General features: G+C 39.3%; 1 protein-coding gene across 2 annotated transcripts in view; it reads left to right on the top strand.

The window, feature by feature from the left end:
- The window catches only part of LOC129107893 (pro-cathepsin H-like), a 243842-nt gene that overhangs the window by 81492 nt on the left and 153778 nt on the right, over positions 1-8572 (top strand). The window lies entirely within an intron of this gene.

Here is an 8572-nt window from a genome sequence, read left to right as displayed (position 1 = left end):
AGTTGAGTGTTAAAGTACTAAATCAAACTCTTAACATCTGTAGGGCTCAACTTGATCTTTGACTTTTCCAAACTGCTAGAACTGCTTTTAGTTTCTGTTCAGAGAAATTAGCAAGAGATATGACTGCAGTGATCATTAACAGAATATTACCTGAATGAGCTTTGCTGCAGGACGTGTTTGAGCACAATGCTCAGGTCAGGTTATTTGATAGTGCCTGCTTCTGCCAAAACAACCTTACACTCCCAAATCTCCTTATCTGAGCTGCACGTACCTGCTGTATTGTGCACGGCGCAGAGAAGAGATTTCTTGGAAATCTTTGTTAGAGCCCAAAGACAATGAAGAGGTGTGACACCCCTATACAGCTCATATAATAGGAAATAGAGGAGATTCTGTCTCACAGTTTTCCTTGGTTGAACCTTAGTTTGATTACTAAGTGTTGAGATGGTGTTTATACAAAATAACCACAGATACTGTAAGATGTTCTGACACCCACAGGTCATACAGGGCTTTAGTTCTGCATGCTTGCATTTGCAAATAGGAATTTATGGAGATAAAGGTGTCCAAAGCCAAAGGAAATTTGTTAAATATTTGCATAGCCTGTTGTTCAGTTTCGTCAAATCATTAAAGATCACTGCAAATTAACTTGAAGGTTTTTTTGCGATGTAAGTTGACACTGGCAAACTCCTTTATCCACAGATTCTACAACAGTTCTTAAGAAAACATCAGAACAAAGCCACAAGACAACTATTATACCAATAATGCTGATTAAATGAACGTAGTAATACGTGAAGGGGAATTCAATACAGACATCCCTGTTACAGATGCAATCACTCCATTACAGCTGCCAGAGGGAGCTCCTCATTAAATGCAACCAATGGGAGATTCAGTTTCATGTGAGGTATGGCAATCAATAGGGAAAGGTAGTGAGTGAAGCTATTCCTGGTTTCTATCACGGGGCTCCTGACTCTTAGTCAATAAGAAGTCTCCAAATCTGAGCTGGAAAGATGAAATTTGAAGGAGCAGGAAGTCCATGATGAAGGCCAGAAAACAAGATGGAAAAAGAGTTATTCTAAAGCAGGAGAGTCTCAAATTCAAGTATAATGTGTTTAACACAGGCAGACATACTCTGTTCTTTCAATTTAGTCTCCAAACGGAAGAACACTTAGTGAAGCTAAAGACAAATTATGTCTTGTTCCTCTGAATTAAGTCGTTTAAACTAGACCATTTCATTTAATGTCTTTGAAAATTAACAAAAGTTATTTAAATTGGAGATGTAATGGATCAAAATCCATCATTCCTTTTACCACTGGTGCACAGTCCAGATTTGTAAAAGCTATTAAACACATAATATAATCAAGTATGTCTGGAAATTGAAGAATTTCAACCTACAGCAGCGGGACTGCGAGTCTTAATGATCATGATGACAAAAGCAGACGAGGTTTCGAGCTTCTGCTTTTAAAACGTTCGGTCAATGTCTGAAGTTTTTTTGGACATTGCTCGCTACCAGCAGCCGACGTGATGTCAGTGGACAGTAACTGACAAGGAGGGTGGCCATAAGCATCATTAGCTTCCTTTGTGTGGAAGTATTCAAAGTGAGACACCACTTGTGAAGCTAACATTAATTCTGGGTTTGTGTGACAGTCAGAAAAAGAGGCCTGCATGCATCAAGCTGAATCCAGCTGAGGTACGAGGAGAGAGCTCGACTCAGCGTGAGTGAGAGAACAAGGGCCCCTCTGACAGCACAGAAATCTATATGCAACCCTGCACTTCACTGCTCTCTCCTGCATGATGCATAAACTGAATCATCCCTTTCACTCCCTACACAGATGTGATAGTGTGCTCTGGCTATGGATGATACTCTCCCATCTCTCTGTCTATGATCTCCTCTTAAATCTTTCCAGGGTTTCTTCCTATATCCCCTCCAGCAACATATCTGCCTAATCCGATCAGTTTGACATAAGCATTGCATATGTCAAACTTTTACCACAGATTATAAAACATCGAGTCTCTAATCAAAAGCACCGGTTTGGTTTTAGTCATTTAAAATCAATTATTGTTAACGGATCCTGAGCTTTGATAGATGTTTAATACTGTCTTTGCATTCGGGTAATACAATTACACATTGTCATGTTCAAATCAAAACAGTCAGGATCTTCCCCAGACTTCGATGATGACCGTCTACAATCCCGAACTCTTAGCGCTACGCCCTCCTGTGTTTACAGAGAAGTACCTACATAGGCCTCGTAGATCTGCACAGCTTGTCTGTGTGTGTGAGATGCAGATCAGTAGTGGTCAGAACCAAAACAATCGAAACATTTGCACTTTTGAAACAATAAATCTTCCTCTAGACAAGCTGATGGAAGTTAAAAATGTGGTTTGAAGCATCGGTGTACCTTTTATCTTAACAGGATATAACATTAATCGAGGTGAAGAGCTTCTTGTTGGAGGGTTTATGCGAGCAGCAACATAAGTCTTAAAAGCCAAACGGCACGGGCTGAGCCTTAATTGTTTTAATCCCTCATCAGGTAGGCTGCTAGCCATTCTATACATGTGTGTACTTCTCACTTAGTGCAACCTAATAAGAACAGTCGTTTATCTTTTCCCGAACATGCAATGGAGGACGAGTTATGAGGAAGGTCCACAGAGTTTCTTGTCAAGCTCTGACCAACCCCGACAACCATCAATCAGAGGGTCAGGGCAGCCTGCATGTGTCTGGAGAGGCAAAACCTGAGGCAAAGAAAGTTCAACAGGCACTCACCACTGCTCACAAAGCTTATGTTACAGGGCAATGATTTAAGAATGTAACAACATTTTTATCAAATCAGGGCTTCTTTCACCTGGATTACCACACCTCGACAGTAAGTGTAGGTGGGGTTTACAAATTAGGACTTTGAAAAGTGGAGACCAAAATTGTGCTCTTGGATGGGAAATAAGTGTCACAAAAGTTGTCACTTTCTGACTGATGGGGCATTTGCTCACTAGCCCATCATCCATATAAGTAATAGTTTTGACAGTCCATGAAGTGAAAATAATAATCTGAGGAGAAGAGAACATTAAATGAAGCAATGAGAGGATCTGCTGGGAATAGGGAGTGAGTGACACGCAATAAAAGAACTAAATCATTAACACATTAAGCAACTCCATCAAAATGAAACTGAACGCTTACACAATAAGTTCAATACAAAGTCAAATTTATGATATAATTTATGAGCATTGCATGTACTGTAATGAACCATTGGACTTTGCCAACAAAGAGGAAATACGTTTTATATTTAAGCAAACAGGGAAGTTCCCAGCACCCTCCACCAGTCATTTCCTGTAATACAGCTCCTGGTTTACAGTAACAATATCACTACACATCTCTGAATGGCAGAGACTGTCCAATGACAGCACTACTTTTAAGACTGAGAGTATTATAAATAGAAGCACTGCGTATACTGCTGAAACAGGTGGCACTAACATTAGCATTTGCCATCCGAGTAGAGTAGGAGGGGTCAAGGCTCCCTGGATTCCACACACAGCCTTGGAAAAGTGTTGACTGATAAATATGACCTCATGGCATGCCTGCCATCCAAGGAAGCCACCTGTACAGACACACACACACACACACACACACACACACACACACACACACACACACACACACACACAGGCACGTCACACACACACACACACACACACACACACACACACACGCAGGCCGTCTACGTCACACCCCTCAGACAACCGCGGACTCTTGCTCCCAGATGTGGCCTTCAACCTGTGCTCAGCACTTCCCCTCGTTCCCCCCCTTGACACCTACAGCTTGCTGAAGGGCTCTCGGAGGTGTGAAAGAGCAGATGTGAGATGTGGAGGACATCATCTGTCAGGAGAGGCTTTAATGGAGGAGCACGCCTGCACATATGGACAGGCCGGCTGATTCACCAGGTGAACGGTGTGGGAGTACAGTGTTGACACAGTTCTGCACCAGTCAAACTGCCTCTCAGGTTATTTTGAAACTACTCATCCATATCTAAAGATACCCATCTATGAGTAAGACATTACAGCACTTCCGCCACATCATCTGGTCCAAAGTGACAAATCCCAACCACATACATTTCAAGGTATCCTCACATTACAAAAGCTAATCTAGTCATTCCTAAACTAGAAAAACACAAATCATTTTCTAGAGAAGATGTTACTAATGGTTTACCAGTAACTACTTCTACTTAAAAACGTCCTGTTAAAAACATATGTTCGTTAACTAATATATGTTCTGCAAAGAGTAAAAGAAGTCATCTAAAATATAGTTGACACATATGAACCTGATAAAAATGTGTTTTGTAATGATGTAAACTAGGAAGATTTTTTATAAATTTTCAACAAAAACACTGAATACTTTAAGATGCTGCGCCAATAACATCAGACAAAATAACTAAACTTACTACTTCACACTGCATGGATATTACTATTCTTGAAACATAGATTTCTTTGCGCCTGTAAAACTGTATCCTGTTTACATTGTTGACTGTTTTAGATCAGGCGTGCTACAAATGTTTCCTAGCAGCAAATTTAAACATTACTAAAGTCTTTACTAGTTGTAACTTTTCTTACGTTTGAATGGTGCAACCTGATAGCTCTGAGCAACTTAGGAAGGACTTTACGCACAAACTTAGTAATGGATTCACGATTAACTGGTGAAACCCAAACCGCTTCCTCGGTTAATGTAAATTCAGAAGTCTGTATTTCTGATTATGTGACTGTGAAGTCTGAAGAAATACCCTCTCTTTCCTGCTAGACCCATTTTGAGTCCAATCCCCAGACCCAGCTAAGAGTAATTAAAGGCTCATTCATCCCTGAGTGAACCATACAGCTGTAATTATGACCATATGCTATTCCAAAGACTTTTAATTGCCTAATTAAAATCTTATTAAACTATTGAACAGAGATAGGGGACATTTTGAACTTAACAGTTCAGGGGAGTTAAATTCATCAAGCTTGCTTCTCCTTTGGGGCTTGTGACACACGGTCAGAGGTTGTGAATTTCATCACAAGCGCTGACTTCTTAAAACATCCCAAATTTAAAGCTATCAGGCACTAAGAATGTATTGAAAGATTAGAGTAATATATGACTGTGAAAGTGGATGAGCATATTTCATCACCTCTGTCTTTGAAACCTTTACAAGTGCCTGAATCAACCCGGTTTCAGAAGTGAAAATAATTTAAAATGATATTCTATTTCATTCCATTTCCCCTCTGTGCAAATTTCCATAACAGATGTGGAGCCAGCAGAAGCAGCCTGCTGATGAAATGTAAAGTAGCAGCAGAGCATGGTCTGTCGTCGGGCCTGCTATCACTATCAAGGCCGGAGTGGGTGAAAGAAGAGCAGCAGGGTCTCTGCAACAGACACAAGAGTGAAATAATACTCAAAAGGGGAAAGGACGACAGAGAAGCAAATGAAAGGGCAATTATAAAGGTAATAATAAGTATTTCTAGGCACCTCATCTAATTCAACATGTATTTATAGGTACTTGTATGTATCTATGAAAATGGAAATCACCTGAGAGTCACTAATCTCACATAGCAAATACTAGATTCAATGAGATCTTTACTACTTTGTGAGAGTCATTTGCCTCTCTTGGCTCCGTGCCCTTTAATTCCTGGCACTGGAGCCAAATCTCCCTGTCTAAACACATCAGACAGGGCATAAACCTGGATTAGAACTATTCATGTGTTGTCATTAGTAAACCCTCTTAACATGCTAAACACTGAGGGATTGAGGAGAAACTGGCAGAAAATCGTGCTTTTCTTTCTCTCTCTACAGTCTTTTCAGTTTTTAACAATCCAGTGTAAACTGAGCCACTTTTAGGAAGTAGCCTGCCCTGTTGATCCTGCCAAAATGGCCTATTTCTTTTCTACGGTCTGTTTTACTGTTGTCACACCCTTTGCTGAGAAAAGGGAACACCTACATCTTTGAGCGTATCCAGGGTTTAGTCATATGATACACCTTCCAGACTCTAATACTGAGTTGGCAACACATTTTAAAAGCCCATGAGTAAATTACTGGAATGATCAAAATTCAAAAGTCGAAAAGTGAAAGTGAAGTTGAAAGGTGAAAAATTTTAACGTTACCATTCAACAACTGCATCTGCAACTGATCTGCATTCCCCATAGAAATACTTTCCTCTTTACAAGGCAACATAATATATCCTGACATTTGCTGGATCAGCAAAACAAGAGCCATGCTGCGGGTCACTTTTGCATAAACCCCAATTGTTTATTCTATTGTTTATACTATAATAAATATTTGTACTGTAATAAATATTACATTAACAATTATGAACACAAGGACTCTGCAAGCAATGCCAGAGCTTGAAACTTTCAATACTTCTGGATTTGTTGCTAGAAAGTTAAACATACAACATTTCACTGGTAACAAAGTTGTGGAATTAAGGTCGTGGCTTCATATTCAAGTTGTTCCTCAAAAACTCTTAACACAGCATTATGCAATAATATATGTTAGGGAGGCAACAATCCAACTTTTTCTGTCCAGTTACCTGGGCTTTAGGTATACTAGTGTTTAATTAATAACCTGTGTGCCTCACTGTGTGGAAGTGACAGAGATCATTCCTTTACTTAAACATTGCTTTCCTAACTTTGCAAAACAAAATGTAAGAAATAAATATATAGATAGAAATGTACTGAACGGTTATTTATCTAAATAATAGCATCCGTATGGTGCATCTATAGTATATGTATTTATTTAGCCAATCCCCATCCAAGTACCTGTAAAATAAATTCTCAAAGTTGCACCACAACCTGATGAATCTGACATCACCTGCTAAATTGATGAAGGTTAAATTTCTCACTCTCAGCTGCTGCTGGAAAATTCAAATCATCTACATGAGCTGAGCTGAGTCTCTCGGCTCTCAACACTGAAATGATGATGAGCAAACTTAACAATTATTGTCTCACGTCTATCTATGCTGCAGAATTAGGATCGAGGTGACATTTTTGTGGGCTTTCCTGGGTCAAAATCTTCTGCTGAAAACTAACACTATATTTATAACTGGTGGTGATGAGATATACATATGAATCTCCTGCAATGGAATTACAGTATGTAACCATTTTTCCATTTTACTCTTTTCCATTACACACATGGAGAAAATGCCTTCAGAGTGGCTAGACTGGTTGTCCTTTTTCTGTGTGCATTAGCTGAAACTAAACAGAGATGTCACATACAGCAGTCATTTGTTAGCACGTTGTGTAGCAGTTTGGACCAGCCAAAGAAAGTGTGATGTAAACGCAAATATTTTATGAGAGAAATAAAAAATACATATTAAATTTGTATTATGTCATGTATAAAAAATACAGTACAATACTGTTCAGTGCACTGTTTATGATAGATGGCCTGTGTTTTTATGAGGGGTCCTGGCGTCTGCCTGACACAGGTGAGGAGCTGTTTCAGCTCCGGCGGCTATAAGTAGGTCAGGCCTGTTGAAACACTCACTCCCATTCTAAATGTCTCCACTTTTTTGCCATAAAATTCTGTCTGCATTTACTAGAGTGAAATATTGACCCTGACAGAGCAAGAGCTGATAACACGGCATCAACCTGAAGTGCTTTCTCGTTTGTTCTTGTTTACCTTCACTATCTTCATTTGTGAGAGTAGATAAGTCTATGATTCACAACAGAGGTATGCAGAGGTTGTTGTATAAATACAATTTTATGTTAAAGTGTAATAATAACTCTCTCTCTATATATATATATACCTTAATCATAATATTATCAGAGCTATACTTAAATTGACATTAATTTGCAATTTAAGTTTGCAAACCCACATCTGTAGCTTTTAATTGATCAGGATAGTATTTAACACATGAACTAGAAATGAATCATTAGATAAATAAATATATGAAAAATAATTAATAAAAGGGATACAAATGAAAAGTTCTAGAGAATGCTAAGCGAACCTTGAGTTTAGAATATGTCATATCACAAATACTGTTGACTAGTCTTAAAGATAATGTGCTACAAAATTTTTGTGCCCATGTAAATGTATGGACTATTCATCACCAACAACGCATTGAAATATTTATCCTCTTTGAAATTGATTAGGCTGGTGTGGCATCCATGAAAGGCAGTAAACAAAGTGGCGTGGCTGTTCTCCCTTGATGTCCACAGCAAGAAGCTGCACGCATTCCAGTAGCTTAGAGGCTTAGGCAGCTCAGGCTATAGGCCATTGGGCAAAGAGCTGCACACATCCATCACTGCGTGAGACCGATAAAAGGCTCAGAAGTTGTAATTCTCTACATGCCCATCAACAACGCAAACCACAGACACCGCCTTAAACACAACTGAAGAGTTTTTTGAGTCTTAGAAGCACATCTTTACCCTCAAGATCGAAGCGGTGGGTGACTCGCCGCTCACGGTTTCACAAGGATCACTGCCGAGGTGTCAAGTGGAGTTATGTTATTGAATAAAAGTTGTTTACATTCAGTGTTACTCACCCAAATGTGTATCCTTGCGATCTAACAAATGTGACGGATGCATTTCCTTCCTAATAAAACACTTGCAAAGCTCATTTTGGGCA

The sequence above is a fragment of the Anoplopoma fimbria genome, chromosome 19 (genome assembly GCF_027596085.1).
Source record: "Anoplopoma fimbria isolate UVic2021 breed Golden Eagle Sablefish chromosome 19, Afim_UVic_2022, whole genome shotgun sequence".
NCBI lineage: Eukaryota > Metazoa > Chordata > Actinopteri > Perciformes > Anoplopomatidae > Anoplopoma > Anoplopoma fimbria.
The sequence above is the reverse complement of the archived record's forward strand: the minus strand, read 5'-3'. Positions and strand labels throughout refer to the sequence as shown.